Here is a 19746-nt window from a genome sequence, read left to right on the forward strand (position 1 = left end):
CGATTCTCTCGTTGCGATTTTCATTTCAACAAAAGACAAAACAGTGTTGCAAATTTTAGTTTCAAGAATAAACTACTACTTTTTATGTTTATTGTTTTTGGTATATCTTCACAGTGTAGTTTTTGGTATATCTAACTTGGTATGTTTATTGTTTTTGTAGAATTTTTTTCGCTCATTGACCTTGAGAAATAAAGTCAGCCTGGCCAAACAATTGCAAAGAAGCTTTCACCTGCTCAAAGACAATTGTTTGAGGAAACCTGCTTCGGGCATGGCTGAGAGTACAGCATCCGGTGGAGATGCTAATTTGCCCATTTGTGGCTTCAGACCATGACATCAAATCTACCCGACAGTATACAACGTGGTGAGGAAGAGATATGGTTTCATTTTCCACCAGCGTACTTGCTTTGGGCGGAAGGAGTTCTGCTTAATCACTGGTATACGATTCGGACACGATGATGTAGGCCGGTACACTCGTCATATCGCCCGCCCATCATGGTTATCCCGGGTTTTCCGGATGAGTCAATGGAGAAGCCGAACCTACATGTCGACGACCTGAAGAAATTATTTAATAAGAAAGCTGGTTTCACTGGATGGAAGACTCGATGTTGTCCGAGTATGCCTTCTACTACTTGTGTATGCCGGCTTTTTAGGCAGAGAGGCCAGACAACCTATTCATCGGGAGCTAATAATATTGGTAGAGGACCTGAATGCATGGAATCTGTTTCCGTGGGGTTCGATATATGGAAAGCTACCTGGACTAAGTTGTCGTCTGCCTTTGATGACCGCAAAAGTTTGCGGGGCGATGGGTCCAAATACACTTTGTCAGGCTTTGTTGGGCCTTTAAGGTAAGAATTTCTATATAATGTTTCTAAAATTATAATTAATTATTTAACAATTACTAATTTTGTTATTATATTGTTGTAGATTTGGATATTCGAGGCTTTCCCCAGCATGCGTACATATGCAATAAAAACGTCAATGATATTCCCAGGGCTTTTCCTGGAAGAGGAAACTCTGTTGGATTGGGAAGACTTAATACCATATGCCACAATAAATAATGTAAGTTAACACAAATACTTTCATATAATATTAAACAAGTTATTAATAGTAGACGTTTAACTTTGTTTGAGTTTTTATATTTAGGAGGCCAACATTCCATTACAAAGACTGTCACCCACGGAGGAAGAGCTTGCCACTGATTGGTGGCAAGCTAGTCAGAGTTTTTTTGATGGCACGGATGATGAGCAGCATCACTTCCTCCAATTCGAGAGCCATCACCTCACCTAGAGCCATCACCCGATCGTGACGACTATACACCTCTAGAACGAGAGCCATCACCTATCCCGTCACATCATCGAGCCTCTTCTCCACCATCACCTCATGATAGGCGACCGGCAAAGATGCCACGACTCCTATCTCCCTGTCTCCACCTCCACCTCAACGGGATGAGTCAAGGGAGTTACGTGATGAGGTCAATGCCTTGCGTGAGGAGATCGGTACTCTAGCGATACGATGGTGCATGGCGTGAGGTGTCAACTTTACGTGGTGAGGTTGCCGCTCTACGTGAGATGATAGTATCGTTGCAGAATGAGGTTCATACTCTACGCAACGAGGTAAGTTTAAGATTTTCCATATTTAACTTAATGATAAATTTACTCGTAATTTCACTTAGATTAGCCATTTCACTTAGATTGCTTAGTAAATTTATTCGGTTGCTGCCAATTCTGCTAAACTGTGTATTCTTTAACACTGTGAAATAGTATTTGTCTTTGTTTTGTCTTTTGGTTGAAAGTAAATTTGTTTCGGTTGCTGCCAATTCTGCTAAACTGTGTATTCTTTAACACTGTGAAATATATTTGTCTTTGTTTTGTCTTTTGGTTGAAAGTAAATTTGTTCGGTTGCTGCCAATTCTGCTAAACTGTGTATTCTTTAACACTGTGAAATATATTTGTCTTTGTTTTGTCTTTTGGTTGAAAGTAAATTTGTTCGGTTGCTGCCAATTCTGCTAAACTGTGTATTCTTTAACACTGTGAAATAGTATTTGTCTTTGTTTGTCTTTTGGTTGAAAGTAAATTTATCCATTCAAGTTTCAATTTGCAGAAGAAGAAATAGTTTACTTTCGCAACACGAAACTTAAAATCGCAACGCGAAACCAAAATCGCAACGCGAAATGAAAATCGCAACGACAGAATCGCAACGCGAAACCAAAATCGCAACGACAAGATCGCAACGCGAAACCAAAATCGCATTGCGATTTTCATTTCACGTTGCGATTCTTTCGTTGCGATTTTCATTTCGCATTGCGATTCTGTCGTTGCGATTTTCATTTCGCGTTGCGATTTTGGTTTCGCGTTGCGATTTAAGTTTCGTGTTGCGAAAGTAAACTATTTTTCTTCTGCAAATTGAAACTTGAATGGATAAATTTACTTCAACCAATAGACAAAACAAATACTAACTTCAGGGTATAGTTTGAAACATATTTTCTTTGTTATCTGATGCATTTTGTGAACTATGATAGAATAATGACTTGGGTGAATACAATGCAAGTTTGAAACATATTTGTCTTGTTTTCACTGTTTAAATATCATGTCTGTTTATTTACTGATTTTTGTATTTAATTATTTAGCGGCCCGATAGAGTGGATGCTTTACGTCGGGTTATGCTTGCACGACGGAGTTCACGCATCAGACAGCGTGCACGTGCTATTAAGTCTCCGTACACCCCAATAGTGCGAAGACACCGCAAGAAGAAGCCCGACTCGCCTGTCATCCCTCAAGAGTCCACTCCTATCGTTGAAGAGGCCCCCCATATCATTCCTCGAGAGTCCCCTCCCACCGTTCAAGAGGCCACTGTCATCATTGAAGAGGTCCCTCCCACCATTCAAGAGCCCGATTCACATGGCGTCATATGTGGCTTCTTGAGAAACCCTCTGTCGTGCCGGACATGATGGATTCAAGTTGGCTCTCGTATGAGTTACGGCCAGTACCATACCGGTATCTGAAGAGGAGAGGGAACAACTACCGGACACAATTTTGGATAACACCTTTGGCTAAGACCGCAGTTGATTTTTATCTACATGAGCGGAGCAAGGGGTGTTTCACTGACATATGCAAGCTCACCGATGATATCTTTTTGTTGCTTGAACGGCCTTGGTGGGGCGTATTATTAGGGGTCGAAGACAATGGCTATTTCGATGGGGGGTAAGTCTTATATTTTTCTATATTTCAATTTGATTAATTTTTTTTTTAAATTTATGTAAGTCACTAATATATGTCTTTTTGTAAAACAGCATATCGATGCGTGGGTGACACGTCTTCTAATAATAAGAAAACTTAAGAAAAATAAAAATATACGATATACAATAATGCCGACGTCTTTTCACGCCGTTCACTTGAAGAATGCACGAGATGAATCATTGATTTGGGCAATGGACAAGCTAAACTTTATCCTGCATGGTGGGAGGTCGATAAGGTTAGTATTTATTTTAGATTGAGTTTAAAGGTTTTATGAAATAAGTGCGCAAATGAATGAATTATTACTTATGATTGCAGGTGTTTATCCCTGTTTTGGAACGTAAACATTGGATTCTCGTCGAGCTTCAGCTCCCATCCCTTAAGACAATAGTGTATGACAGCATGATAAATTACATATCATTGGCTGATTTAAGAGATGTTATTAAGGGATGGAGCTCTCATTTGGCTAAATTCTTGGATGCGATCAATTATTGGACTCGTTCTGGAAACAAGAAGCCAAAGAAGCTCAATATTACAGTTATTAAAGACGAGACCGCGCCACAACAAACGAGCGGAGCCAGAGGAGATTGTGGTCCTCTCGTATGCTTGGCGTTGGAGCGTTTGACGACGGGAAGCATCAAGTATCTACCTCCCACCGATAGAGATAAAGCTGCAGTAGGCTTGTGTTTCGGCATTATATGGCTAAATCGATATATACGAGACGCTGCCTACCTGCATCCGCGTTATAAAAATGTCCATAAACAATTGGTAAGTTTATATACTTTTGGTTTGAAAATGTTGGTTAAGTAACTAGAATTCAATAATTTGTAGAAAGTGTTGTCTGAACAAATGTTTGGTTTCTGCAGGTTAATCTCAGAAGTGAACTGCGTGAAAATGATGTCGAGCTGCAAAAGTTGATTCAATAGTTTAATTGATTGTTTTTGATTGTTTAATTGATTTGTAAAAGTTGATTCAATAGTAGATGATCGGAAATAAGAATTGCTTATTTTTTGATTGTTTAATTGATTTGTAAAAGATGATTTGTAAAAGTTGATTTGTGTAATTGATGCGAACATAATTCTTATTTGTGCTTGTTTAATTGATTGAAATGTAATGGTTGATTTTGTTGATTTCAATCTGCATTATGTTGAAGGCAAAAATGACTATCGCAATGCGAAATGAAAATCGCAACGAGAGAATCGCAATGCGAAATGAAAATCGCAATGCGGAAATGAAAATCGCAATGCGTTATAATTTCGCATTGCGATATCTCGTTGCGATTTTCATTTCGCATTGCGATTTCATTTCGCATTGCGATTCTTTCGTTGCGATTTTCATTTCGCATTGCGATTTTCATTTCGCATTGCGATTTCCATTTCGCATTGCGATTTTCATTTCGCATTGCGATTTTCATTTCGCATTGCGATTCTCTCGTTGCGATTTTCATTTCGCATTGCGATTTTCATTTCGCATTGCGATTCTCTCGTTGCGATTTTCATTTCCGCATTGCGATTTTCATGTTGGGATTTTCATTTCGCGTTGCGATTGTATTTCCGTGTTGCGATAGTCAAATGCATGCCTAATAGTGATAACAACTGAATAACAAGAGTTGGTTAAGTCAAAATGGTTGGCCTGAGTCATTAATTCAACTGAAAATGTTAAAAGTTCACACATAAAATCCACATAATACAACGTTTGCATTTAAAAATCACCTAAGTTAACAGTCTCAAAAGGTGAAGCCAATCGTGATTGGGATTTAAAGATGATTGCCTTTTGCTTGACACCATATGAGCTTTGGATTTTGATGAGGATCCATATTTTGGTAGAGGAAAAGATGATTTGATGGCACTGGTGATCCACATGTCAACCTTGTATGACCACTTTCCTTGCACCGACTACATGTCGATCTCTTCTTCTCTTCACCCTTAGACGGTATACGATCGTGACTTTTTGGTCGGCCAGGTAGCCTTCTGTCCATGGCTGGTGGCAAAACTGTTTGTAAGTCATCTGGTATGTCCCACTCAGAAGGATGGGAATAGGGTAGACAATCTCGGCATAAGTCTGTCGATAAACTTCTGTAGTGTAGCAATCCATAGCGTATGCGCTTGAATCATCTTGGTTTAAATGAAGAGCAACTTTATAACATGGCCACACGGATAACCAGATGTTTGCCATTTCATACAACTACACGTCTTTGCATTTAGATCGACTAGCCCATTTAAGTTATTATCCAGTACTTGAAACAAAGTGTTTGAACATGGTTCAACTCTCCATGACGTTGACTTCACAACACGTTTCGTTATCTTTTTTCAGTCCATGGTGTAACACGATGTTCCAATGTTCCTGTAAATTTAAATAAACAATACTTAGTAAAATATATAAATATGATAAGTTACGAATTCAAAGAAATAATACCTGCATGGTTTCTTTTCTTGTAGTACCACTGTTGAATAGAGGCTCGAAAAAACTCCATTAACATAGTAATGGGTAATTTCCGGGAATGACGACTTAGAGCGTTGATTGATTCTGCACTATTAGACGTCATGAAACCATATCTTGCTCCAAGTTGATGTACTCTTGACCATCTTTCAAACCCGACATCTTCTAGTGTTTGAGCACACTGAGGCAAAACACGTCTTAAACAATTTATATGCTTATTGAAATCCACTTCCCGATAAGCTTTTACAGCCTTCCAGTATGTCCATTTGTGCTTTTTTATACCAGCAGACCTTGATTTTAGATTTCTATACAAATGAACACACAAAGTCCATGAAAAGCATCTGGGAAACACCTTCTAACAGCGTTGTCAATTGAGTTTGCCCTATCGGATATGATTGTCAGATTGCTAATAGGACCTATGCAATCCCTAAGATGCCCCATAAACCATGTCCATGAATCAGAGGTTTCAGATTTGCCAACCCCGTAAGCTATTGGCAATATCCCATTGTTAGCATCCATGGCTACTGCTAATAAGTTTACTCCAAGGTATCGACCTTTCAAATGTGCTCCGTCAACTATAATAACTGGGCGCATGCAAGTAATAAACGAACGAATCTACAAAATAATATCACAAGAAATATAATCATTTAAATGTGAAATGCATGTAACTAACAAAAATGAGTCAACAAAATTATATTGATTACTAACCGTAGCACCAATGGCGATAAACAGCAACTCAAAGCGTCCATCTCTATCTGTTTTGATATGAGTTACCGACCAGGATTTTTCAGCTTTAAATTGTGACAATAAGCCGGCAGTTGGGCAAACGATGCTTCTGGCGACCCCCTCAACAATTCCAAGGCATAACATTTGGCTCTCAAGCTTGAGAATATGATATACTAATCTTGAACCGAGCATCATGTCAGTCATATTTCATGTCCCCGATATACCCTGCCATTCAAAAACATAACTCAGCCAGAAAACCACCCAACACCTTTTGTTTGCCTGTCTATGGTGAGGAAAAACGAGGGTTCTTGAACATGTATGTTTATCAATAAAAGTCCTACTTGAACATTTTGCAATCTTTATTCTCTTTGCAATCATACGCCACGTAGTTTTGTCAATCATACACCTTGTTTCGAAACGATCTTTGCTTGATTTGTTAACTTTAGTTGATAGCCATCTTCCACACATTTGTATACAAAGCTATCTTCAAGTCTTCCTTTGTATCAAAACAATCATCTTCTTGACACGAATAACTTTGTGTAACAATCAACTGCTTTCTTTGCCAACTCTTCTTCCGGTAACTGAAGTAATTCTGGCATATTCCAGTTATACTCCCGTGGCATTTTCTTTTCTTCGGGGACTTTTCTTTCTTCTTTTCTTCTTCAGGATTATATGAATTACAGAATGGATGTTCAACATGTTCATTCACAGTCGTAACTTCCTCCTCATTATCATCAACAACATCTTCCTCGGCACGGGTGTTTCATCATCAAAATTCGGGTATGACCAATATTAAATCATTACACACATGGTCTGTTTTCTTCTGAAACATCATCAAAATCCGTGTATTGACCAATATCAAAGTCCGGATATTGACCAAGACCAAATTTCGAATACTGACTAGTACTCACAATTTTTTCTGTTGGTCATCATCGTCTAACTGGTCAATACGAAAACCGGAATTTGGTGCGAAAGTTGATTGGGATTTGGATTAGAGAAAGGTTGTGGGTTTTGAGAAAAACTTAGTTGATTACTACCCGCTACTGACCCAACAATACTACTTCTAGGTTCAACAACATACAATGTAACATCATCTTGTGAAACACTAATGTAAGCAATGAATCGTTCAACATCTTCATTGTCGGTTAACAATAAACTTTACCATTTCTCTGATAAGATAGCCTAAATCCACTTAGGGGCTCTAAATTCAATTATTTGAAACACGTAGCATTAGAGTTTCATAAGTTAACTTTTGTAAAGACAATTTTAGTTGAAGATTCATGGGTAAAGGCATATATTGTAAAACACCATGAACATTATCCCATGACCCTCCAAAACACAAATCTATCCAAACATGATCAGATGATTTCATGGTTGTAAATTAATTTACTAAACAGACGAGCTGCGAAACTAAACCTGTTGCCGGATTGGGAAGGATGTCGTTGGATATAGGAACGGATGTCGCCGGAGAGTGATAGATGGAGATGGAATGAGTTGCGATTTAGGGATTTAGTTTATGATTTCAGTGTTATATACCCAAAATTTCAGTGTTGTGATTTACAGATTCTCGTTGCGATTTACGGATTATCGTTGCGATTTACAGATTCTCGTTGCGATTTACGGATTATCGTTGCGATTTACGGATACGCGTTGCGATTTACGGATTATCGTTGCGATTTACGGATACGCGTTGCGATTTACGGATACGCATTGCGATTTACGGATACGCGTTGCGATTTACGGATACACGTTGCGATTTACGGATACGCGTTGCGATTTTATGTATTATCGTTGCGATTTACGGATACGCGTTGCGATATACGGATACGCATTGCGATTTACCCATACGCGTTGCGATTTACGGATACACGTTGCGATTTACGGATAGCGTTGCGATTTATGTGTTCGCGTTGCGATTTTCATTCGCGTTGCGATTATTGAAATCGCAATGCGAATTTGTACTATCGCATCGCGATTTTCAAGAATCGCGTTGCGATTTTGGAAACTGATTTGCGATTCTGGGGATCGCGTTGCGATTTTTATTTCGCGTTGCGATTTTGTTGGTCATTTTGGCAAATCCAAAAAAAGTTGGTTAAAATCGTATATTATAACTTTTTTTTGGTCACTGAGGCGATTTTCTCAAAAAAAATTGCCAAGAGTGTATTTGAACCTAAACAAATTGGAAAGTATAGAGCAATTAAATCATTAAAGGAAATATACTTGAGTTTTAATTGGATAAATTCCATATATATTTTAGTGGGTAAAGAACACAAATGGTCCTCTCGTTATAGGCGATGTTTTGTTGAGTCTCTCGATAATAAGATAATGTTTTGTTGAGTCCCCGACTGTTAAAAGTTACAAAATGGTTCATCGATTACATGACTTTGTTCTGTTGAGTCATCTAACTATTAAAAGTTACAAAATGATCACATGACTAATCATATGTTCAGATGTTCCAAACTTATCATTTTCTGTTAAAAAATGGGCGATAGTCTGAGCTGAAAATTAACCTATTGACTGTGATATGATAAAATCTGATCTCATAATTGTTTGAGTTATATTTTATGGAATTAATATTTGTTTATATTATACCGTCGAGCCAATGCTTAAAAAATTATATCGTCGAGCTAAAACAAAGATGTACGGATTATATTACATGAAGCTTATGATATGAATGTATAATATAAGAAATATTTTAAAGATTCAAGCATGACCGTTAACAATCTCTAAAATGAGTGGTTAAAAGCTCTCAGATGACATTTCTCATTTTCCCTAGATTATAGGAATTGTTCAAAAAAAAATTAAAGCATGACCGTGTGAGTATGCAAGCATGACAACAAGAAGGGTAAACTATTGGATTGATTGCTTTCCTTTCATATTTGCACATTTTTTCTCATTAAATTAAAAAAATTAAGTTTTGGTCACTTACGTTATTAATTTATTAAATTTTGGTCTAAGTTATTAATTCTTGTTAGTTTGATAAGGTGACAAGTTAGTCAAAAGGGTTTAATTTTTAATTTTGCCATTGAACTTTAGATTGAATACTAGTTAGACCTTGAACTCTAGATGAAGTCTCATTTTGACCCTTAAACTTCAGATAAAATATTAATTTGACCCTGAATTCGACCAAAATCTCTCGTCGCCGCCACCACTCACCACTATCACTGTTGATCATCGTCGATCGGCATTGTCCATTGTCGTTGTCAACTATTAAGCCATAAAATTTATAACTCACTCCTTTTTGACATTCCTAAAATGAATCTAGTGTTTGATTCACCGAAAAATATATAGAACTCAATAAATCTAACCTAGAACTATTAGAATTTATGTAATATTAAATCATAATAATAAATTTATTATTAATATTCCTTTAAAAATAAAAATATAAAAAATATAAATCTATATCATAATCAAATGCATAAAATTTTGTTTATAATGTTGTTATGTTACAAAACTCGAATGGAAAACAAATGAAAATGTATTTTTGAGACCATTTACAAGCTAATTCGAATTATAATAATACTATAAACATAAAAAAAATAACATAACAATATTATAAACAAATTTTTATGCATTTGATTATGACATAAATATAGTTTTTATTTTTAAGGATTATTATTATTATTGTTGTAGTTTAATTTTAAAAGAACTAGGTTAGATTTGTTGAATTCTGAATATTTTTATAGAATATATTTTATAACATTTGATAGTGGATTTAGTAGGATGAGACTCTAAATCCTTTGAGTAAGGTTAGAAGTTCGAATCTTGATGTGTTGTTAATGGAGTTAACTGGGTTGATAGAGTATATACTATAATAGATCTATGCAGTATCTGATTTAGATTAACCTATCAATAAATCACATACAAATGGAAAAACCAATGAAAAAAATGATAGAATAGACTCCCGACCGCCCGAACTCAATTACATGATTAAAAGTTATGTAATGAACTAATCCAAAAGCTTGCTTTGTTATATGATGTTTTGCTTATAACTAATACATTTCATGTGAATTGGTCACCATCGCCATGCAAATATTCGCATATTGCTACTAACTCCAACCTTTACATATCTTTCCCTATTTTTGATTGATACAAAGCCAGTTTACCTAATCTTCTTTTCATCAATTTTCCCACCATTCAACCCATTTCTCCTTTAAAAATCCCTCATCACAAGCATGTTTTGTACATTTCTCTTCATATTTTAGCTCTTCTCAACTTTCAATTGTCTAGATTTTGGTCTAGAACCATAAACAAAGCTATTAGAACCAATATGGCTTATTCCATGGGTTTTATCACTCTTCTTTCTCTTCTTTCCTTTGCTCCCCTTTGTTCTACGGCAACGCAGCAGGAGGAGGATACCTCTACCCTCAGTTTTACTACCGCTCGTGTCCGAAAGCTCAAGAGATCGCAAAAACTTTGTAGCCAAATCTGTTGCAGAGGATCCTCGTATGGCTGCTTCATTGCTTAGGCTACACTTCCATGACTGCTTTGTCAAGGTCTTGTTCTATATGTTGCCACATATGACACTACTTTTAGTATATCACATAGTAATAAATGCCCTTGAAACCTTGTTTCTGGGACAGGGTTGTGATGCATCGATCTTGCTAGACAGCAGCGGGGACATAATTAGCGAAAAGAGCTCGAACCCTAACCGCGATTCGGCTAGGGGATTCGAAGTCATAGATAAAATCAAAGCTGCAATAGAGAAAGAGTGTCCTCACACAGTATCGTGTGCTGATATTATGGCGCTAGCTGCTAGAGATTCTACTGTTCTTGTAAGTTTCACCCGATGCTCTAATTAGCCATAGCTTGCTTCGAATTTAAACTTCTTTCGGATTTGCAGACCGGTGGACCTAACTGGGAAGTCCCCCTTGGAAGAAGGGACTCCAAAGGTGCTAGCTTGAGTGGCTCTAACAACAATATCCCTGCTCCAAACAACACATTTCAAACTATTCTCACCAAGTTCAAGCTACAAGGCCTCGACATCGTTGATCTTGTCGCACTTTCTGGTAAACTTACTCGACTGGTATTCTTGCATTGATGTTCTTAAGAAGGCAAAACATTAACAACATGATCAAATGTCCCCACATGGTTCTTTTTTTATCATGCAGGGAGCCACACTCTAGGATATGCTCGATGCACCAGCTTCAGGCAGAGACTTTACAACCAATCAGCAATGGAAAACCAGACGACACACTCGATCAATCATATGCTGCTTACTTGGGCACCCATTGTCCGAGATCAGGAGGTGACCAGAACCTGTTTCGTTAGATTTTGTGAGCCCAGTGAAGTTTGATAACAGCTACTTCAAGAAATTGTTGGCTTACAAGGGTTTATTGAGCTCTGACCAAGTTCTGTTTACCAAAAATGATGTTTCAAGGGAGTTGGTGAAGAAATACGCTTACAACCAGCAACTTTCTTTGAACAATTTGCAGAGTCCATGATTAAGGTGGGAAATATCTCACCATTGACAGGTTATAAGGGTGAGATCAGAAAGAACTGCAGGAAGGTTAATACTTATTAATATAGTCTTCAAGCAAGATTTCATGTTAGGGATGAACCTATAAAATTACGAGAGAATTTATAAAATTTTAGGTAACGAAAACATATTTTTAATAAAAATATTTAAAAAATATATAAATTTTATATTTTTAGAGAGGATGTAAAGTTTGTATGCCTTCTCCGTTCCGTGTTATTGTTTGCTTTCCTTCTTTCAAATGGAAATATAATTTCATTTCTGCAATTTATTTGTATTTTTCGGCAAGGACTTAGACATGAGTTCTCTTGAAACTCTTGCTTACTCTTAAAACATCTTTATTCATTTAAACTCGATTTTTTTACGACCCTAATCGACATGGATTGAGTTGTGTCCAAGTACCTACCATCCTTCAATTTGATTAGTTTGTTTGGGGATGCTTAAGCTGAATAGTTTGGGTTGAACTTCAAGACCATATTTGACCCGACCCGTTTTTACCACTAGGGCTTGTGGAGTTGTGCATAAACCCTCTGGCAACATTCGTTGTTCTTTCCTTGCACTCCCATGATCTCACTGAACTAAACCAAATAACAAGCCAAATTGAAATTTGAAACAAAAAACTATGAAGATCTTGCATATTGTTTGCTTCACAATCTAATCAGTAACAGAACAAAGCAACAGCTAAAGCAATTACCTAATAATGTCAGAAACTGCGATGGTGTTTCAGCAATTTCTCAGCTGAAGCCATCTGAAACAAAATAGAAAAACTGTATATTATTGAAGACAGGAGCCCTAATTAACGTTTTTTCTTTTAATTTCTAAATATTGACAAATGCAAGCAGAAGATGGTAGGCAACATAGAAGAAGTGATATTTCAAATCTTCATATTCCACAAATCGACATTTTTATATCCCCCTCTGCAATAAAAAGCAAACGTGCAAACATAAATGAAAATGGATTATTAATACACTACTTCCCAACCCTACTTCTATATGTAACAGATCAGTAGAACAATTCACCAAGTTGCAAAATGATTCCAAACCAATACCTTATGCGGAGAAGAGCGTTGTTTAAAGGCAACATGCCCTTACATATGATGTCCGACCGAGCTCCATTGCGAATATATAAGTCAACTAACTAATAAGCAGTAGAGTTGAACCAAACTCTGGATCGAGAGCATTAAGGTCTATATCGAGACCTGTTTCTCCAGCTAATAGAGCAGTTGCACACTTTACTGCTTTTGCTTAAGTGACAATAAGCAGCATCATCGGTTCCAATTGTTCCAAGGCATACATAATCCATTGTTGTAGAAATGGACTTCAAGATTATGATAAGAAATTTAGATGAAAAGAGAGAGAGAGAGAGAGAGAGAAAAAGAAAATACCTTGAGCACGAAGGAAGGCTCTTGATGATGGGAAGCTAAACCAAAGAGGCAAAAAGAGAGTGGCGCTATGAAAACGGAAGAACGGAGGAAATATATTGATATTGAATTTTAATTATTATTTTAATTAAATCCTTTCATTTAATTTATATTATATTATAGTATAAAATCTTTATTTTATTTATTGTTATAAATTAACCTAACATCATTACATATTGATTCAACCTTATTTATCATTATTGCAAATTTTATTTTGAATAAAATTTATTTTTGAAAAATTCAAGACATAACTTTGATTCATTGTTCATTTTTTACTCTGTTTTCTTAAGCTCTGATTATATGAGTAAAGTTTATATTCATAATTTTATGAAATTTGAGCTTCACATAGTTGCAAGTTCAAATGGGCTTTACCTGAGGAAGGAAAAAGATTATATTACATGGATTAAAGTTCGGTTATGGTGTGTGAACTGGTAGAGAATTTTTAAAGCTTTTCTTAGTCACGTATATGGAGTTGAACTATGGCAAATTTTGGTACAAACAAAAAATCTGCTTATATTGTACAATTTCATGAACTGATTGTGTTTTTTTGCTTTCAACTTCGCTTGATTTTCTCTTGGGGGGAAATGGGCAAGAAGTGCATGGCGTTTTCAAATGGTTTATGAAAATGTGGACTCACTGATTTTGATGCATGTGGAGTCACTGAAGATTAACTTGCTTATTATTTGTGGTAATTTCAACTACTTTCCCACTACACAACACACTAGACAAGCATACAGGGGAAGACGGCATACAGAGGCTAGTTATTTTCTCGGGAAAATCATGGTGAAAAACCAGAGAAGTCGGCTATTCTGCAGGAAATTGCGAAGAAACGATAGAATTTCCTCCGAGACTTGGTGGTGTTTTTCTTCTTGTAGAAAATGATGACCATCTAGAATAACAACTTCCAGGTTGGGAACAAGCCTCCTGAACTCACTTCCCTGTACGTATTGTCTTGTGCCATTGATTTCAAAACCAATATCATTCTCACCTACCATAAATTTGACCGGAACACTGATTTTTTATCCTTGCCAGGGTGAGTAAGCTCCCAATTCCTGTTTTAACAATTTGAACATTATCTCTACCATGACAAGAGAACACACCAAGTCATCCATTTCGGACAAATGATACTAAGCAAAACATCAGAACTTACAAGTCCATAGCACGGTAGTAATTAAAAGCTCCGATGAAGCCAGATTCCCGAAACTTGTCAGCAAAAACCTGCAGTTCATCTCCAGTAATCCATGGCGGTAACGGTGACGGTATCTCCAGATAATCAATAATCTCCATTCCAGGAGGAGCTATCAGATTATCAGTATGAGTAATCAGCAAGAACTTCTTTATCACTGTCAAGCAATCATACCTGGCAAATGCCCTCTCCGCTCTTCCCGGTTCCTATTCAAAACAAATTAACATCAACGACCTTATGAACATCCGAACCAGACAGAATTTACCTGAAATTGGGAAATGTAAAATCCATCTCCAAATGTTGAGATTAAGAATTCAGCAAGTTTGGCATCCGGGTTCTTCCATAGTATGGAACAGATATGTTAATCAATCCTTTGACTCTCTCAGGCCTAAACAGGGATAAGTGCCAGCCGATAACAGCTCCCCAGTCATGTCCCACGACAAAAGCCTTGCCATAAATAATAATTCAAAACTGTTAACAGATTTGCTTTTAACACAATACAAATTGGCAACAGAGAAGCATCATGTTCAAGGGAAGTGGAAACAACCTGTAGTTCCCCAAAATGGTCAAGCAGGCCAATGATGTCCCCAACAAGGTGCATATTAGTGTAGGAGGTTGGACTAGGTGGGGAATCCGAGTCTCCATAGCCTCTCAAATCAGGAGCAACTACATGGTAACCGTGATTAGCCAAGAAAGTGATTTGGTGGCGCCATGAATACCATATTTCTGGAACCCATGCAGCAATAGAACTAGAGGGCCTGTCCCTTGCTCTGCTATGTGCAGCCATATCCCATTTGTTTGATCCTTCGGTGACTCACCTCATTCGTGGTCCCTTGCCTTTCTTTCAGTCTCAAGGATAAGATACAGCAGCTTGGTTTTCAGCAGAAACCAATCTAGTTGATCTGCTCCTTTGGAATAAATGATGAGAAAAGTGGGTGAGCTTCAACTCTGAATGGAAAAGTTATAAATCAGAATCTTATAAATTAGACACAAGATCAACAATTAGATTATAATATTTCTGCAATTAAAAAAGAAAGAAAAACCAATGGGAAATTCACGTTAGTTTGTTTGTTGCTTGCAGGGCTAGAACGCCGAGCAGTCAACCCTAATGTCATCATCTAACGTAGCCATTGCTTACTTGATACATTGCACCGAGTCCTGACTCTGGAAAATACCCAAATATATATATTCATTGAAAAGATAATCTTAAAAACTAATACAATATTTTTATATTAAAATACTCCTTACTAATGATAAAACGGTAAAACATAAGGCCGTTATCTGGCATGTTATAGGGAAAACAAAGATGGTCATTAGATTATTAAAATCCCAAATCTAAGCATCCCACCTCCCTACACAATCCTTATATCTAAGCATCCTTCATCTGCTACAATAACCTTTCAAGTAAGATTTCTTTGTTGGATTCGTCAGCACGCTCTTTGACATAACTAAAAAATAATTCAACGATCACTCCTAGAGATTCATGTACAAGGACCAAATCGAAGCAAAAATGGATGAAACATTACCTCTCAAAATTGAAAACGCAGAGATATTGAAGAGTATCTCTGTCTTTTCTTGCTATTAATTTACATTCTGGATTCATCATTTCGGATTGTTCAAAATTGTTACCCTTTGATGCTACAGGCTTATTATTTTATTGCAACTGAGGGTGCTGAGTAGGGTTGTAAACGAGCCGAGTCGAGCTCGAGTATTGCTGAGCTCGACTTGAACTCGAAAAGTTTAAAATTAGACTCGACTCGAAAACTCGTGAGTTAAAAATTATCAAACTCAGTTCGAACTCGAAATATAATATTGAAACTCGACTCGAACTCGAAAAGGCTCGAACTCAAAAAAAATTCAAGAGCTCGATTTTGAGCTCGACTCGAGCTCGATTTTGAGCTCGATTCAAGTTCGAACTCAAACTGGAATTTGAACTTATAAAAATCTTATATTACATTTAAAAAATATATTTTTAAAAAATTATAATTATCAATAATGTATTTTTAATAATGTAATTTAAAAAAATCTAAAATTATATTTTCGAGAAGCTCGCGAGCTTTTCGAGTTGAGTATTAAGTAGCTCGTTAAGAATTCGAGTCGAGTTCATTCGATTCGAGTGTTGATCGAGCTTTGACCGAGTCGATCTCGAATAGTTGTCTCGTCTCATTTGTTGAAAAACGGTGCCATGTGCACCGAAAGCACCAATTGATTTGTCAAAGGGGGCACCGAAAGGTGCAAAAATATTGATTTTTTATGGTAAAATCATAATTTAGTCATTATAATTTAGGGTATTTACAAATTAGTCCTTAAGTTTCAACTATAAATACCCTAGCTCATTTAGCTTCAAAACCATCCTAAAACATTCTAGCTTTCTTCCAATACTAGAGAGAATTAGAAGTTTCTTGAGAGTTGTTTTCTCCTTTTTATCAAGAGAGAATTATCATTGTTTTCTCCTTGGTAGATCGAGAGAAGTTGTAATTCCTATTTTCTCATAGTGAAATTCTTCTACCGTTGCCCGTGGTTTTTACCCTATATTATTTAGGGGTTTTTTCACTTAAATTTTGTGTCTCTTTTATGTTCATTTTTATTTTCTCAAATTATCAGTTGTGATTTTGCTCTATCTGATAGCCGTCTTCCGCAACAATTAGTATCCGAGCCAGATTTGAGTGTGTAATATATGCTTATTGTCTTTGTGGCTGCCACCAAAAGGTGGATCCTCCAACATAAGAAAGTAAGAAGGTATTATCCATTCTTTGAAGGTTATAGAGAACTATTCACGATAGTGAAATAGTGGGAGCTATCCGTAACAGAAGCTATGACAACAAAATTTGATATTGAAAAGTTCAATGGGAGAAATTTCTCATTGTGAAAATTGAAGATGAAAGCCATCCTGAGGAAAGACGGTTGTCTAGCAGCTATCAGTGAAAGGTCGGTGGATTTCACAGATGACAACAAATGGATCGAAATGGACGAGAATGCTATGAGAAACTTTCATCTAGCATTAGCAGATGAAGTATTGTTAAGCATCGAGGAGAAGAAGACATCTAAGGAGATATAGGATCATCTCACCAAATTGTACGAGGCCACATCGCTGCACAATAAAATTTTCCTTAAGAGAAAATTGTACATTCTCCGTATGCCGAATCTACTTCAGTTACGGAGCACTTAAATCACTGAACACTTATTTTCTCAGCTTACATCCTTAAGCTGTAAAATAAGAGAACAAGAACGTGCTGAACTTCTACTTCAAAGTCTACCGGATTCGTATGATCAACTCATCATCAACTTGACAAATAGTAATGTCACTAGTCTAGTCTTCGATACGTGCAGCTGCTGTTCTACAAGAAGAAAATTGGTGCAAGAACAAGGAAGACAAACAAGTAAATCTGCAACAAGCAAAAACATTGACAACGATGACAACGTTGAGAGGGAGATCAACAGAACGTGGCCAAAGCATCAGTCACAAATATGGTAGATCGAAGTCGAGGAGCAAGAAGAATTTAAAGTGTTACAACTGTGGAAATAAGGGTTATTTGAAGAAGGATTGTTGGAGTCTAAATAAAAATTCCAATCCACAAGGCAATACCGCAAACACTTCAGATGATGGAGATGCTCTATGATATGAAGCGTCAACCACTGTGGAAGGTAGAAAAAGATTTGCAGATATATGACTCATTGATTCAGGAGCAACATATCACATGACCTCAAGAAGAGAATGGTTCCATCATTATGAACCTGTCTCAGGAGGATCTGTGTATAGTTCCAATGATCATGCCTTAGAGATCGTTGGCGTATGAACCATCAAATTGATGATGTATGATGGAACAATTAAAGTTGTTCGAGATGTGCAGCACGTGAAAGGCTTGAAGAAAAATTTATTATCCTACAGATTGTTGGATAATAATGCAAGCAAAATTGAAACACGAAAATGAATCATGAAGGTGTTCCGTGGAGCGCTTATGGTGCTGAAAGACGAAAAGATAGCAGCAAACTTGTACATGCTGAAGGGAGAGACTGTGCTAGAAGCAGAAGCCTCTGTTGCCTCATATAGTTCAAATTCTGCAATGTTATGGCATCATAAACTTGGACACATGTCAGAACAAGGAATGAAAGTCCTTGTAGAACAAAAGCTACTTCCAGGCTTAACAAAGGTATCATTGCCTTTGTGTGAGCATTGTATAACAAGTAAGAAACACTGGTTGAAATTCAACACATCAAATTCTAGAGTAAAAATGTTCTAGAATTGGTTCACTCTGATGTATGACAAGCACAGTTACATCCCTAGGCTGAGCAAATATTTTGTCTCATTATTGATGACTACTCCAGGAGATGTTGGTGTACCCTATTAAAAAGAAGTTAGACGTGTTTTTAACTTTCAAAAACTTAAAAGCGCGGGTGGAACTTGATTCTGGAAATAAGATCAAGTGTTTCAGAACAGATAATGGAGGAGAATACACAAGCGAAGAATTTGATGACTTTTGCAGGAAAGAAGGCAACAAAAGACAGTTCACAGTGGTGAACACTCCTCAACAAAATGGAGTGACAGAGCGGATGAACAGAACCTTGTTAGAAAAAACAAGAGCAATGTTGAGGGATGCATGCCTAGAAAAATCATTTTAGGCAGAAGCAATCAATACCGCCTGTTATTTGGTGAATCGAGCTCCATCAACTGCAATAGAGCTGAAGACACAAATGGAGATGTGGACTGGTAAACCAGCTGATTATTCAAACCTCTATGTATTTGGAAGTATTGTATACGTGATGTACAATCCCACGAAATTTCAAAGTTGGATCCAAAATCCAGGAATACAAATTCTTTGGGTATGTTGATGGTGTAAAGGGGTATCGCTTGTGGGATCCCACTGCCCGCAAGTGATCATCAGTAGAGATGTTATCTTTGTAGAATATAAACTACAAAGAAAAGATGATGTGCTGAAAGTCGAGACTACACATATACATGTGGAAAGGATTTGAACAAGGAGATTCTTCTGAAGCGAACCAACATATGAACAAGAACCAGAGAGTTCTGAAGCTCCAACAACTCGTCATCATATCGTGTAAGAACACCCCCAATTGGCACTCAAATTATGTTATAGAAGGAAATATTGCATACTGCCTTTTAACAGAGGACGGTGAGCCATCAACATACGAGGAGGCAATAAACAGCTCAGATGCTTCACTGTGGATGATGGCGATGCAGAAGAAATAGAAGCCCTTCATAAAATATACATGAAACCTTGTGCCACTACCACAAGGAATAAAGCCA

The 19746-nt window shown here is 37.0% G+C and overlaps 2 pseudogenes; one reads left to right on the top strand and one right to left on the bottom strand.

Moving 5' to 3' along the window:
• The first annotated feature begins 10612 nt into the window (after positions 1-10612).
• On the top strand, positions 10613-11928 carry LOC120140234 (annotated as a pseudogene).
• A 2127-nt stretch (positions 11929-14055) lies between these two features.
• Positions 14056-16086, bottom strand: LOC120140341 (annotated as a pseudogene).
• Positions 16087-19746: the final 3660 nt, after the last annotated feature.

This window comes from Hibiscus syriacus, unplaced genomic scaffold (assembly GCF_006381635.1).
Source record: "Hibiscus syriacus cultivar Baekdansim isolate YM2019G1 unplaced genomic scaffold, ASM638163v2 tig00110783_pilon, whole genome shotgun sequence".
Classification (NCBI taxonomy): Eukaryota; Viridiplantae; Streptophyta; class Magnoliopsida; order Malvales; family Malvaceae; genus Hibiscus; species Hibiscus syriacus.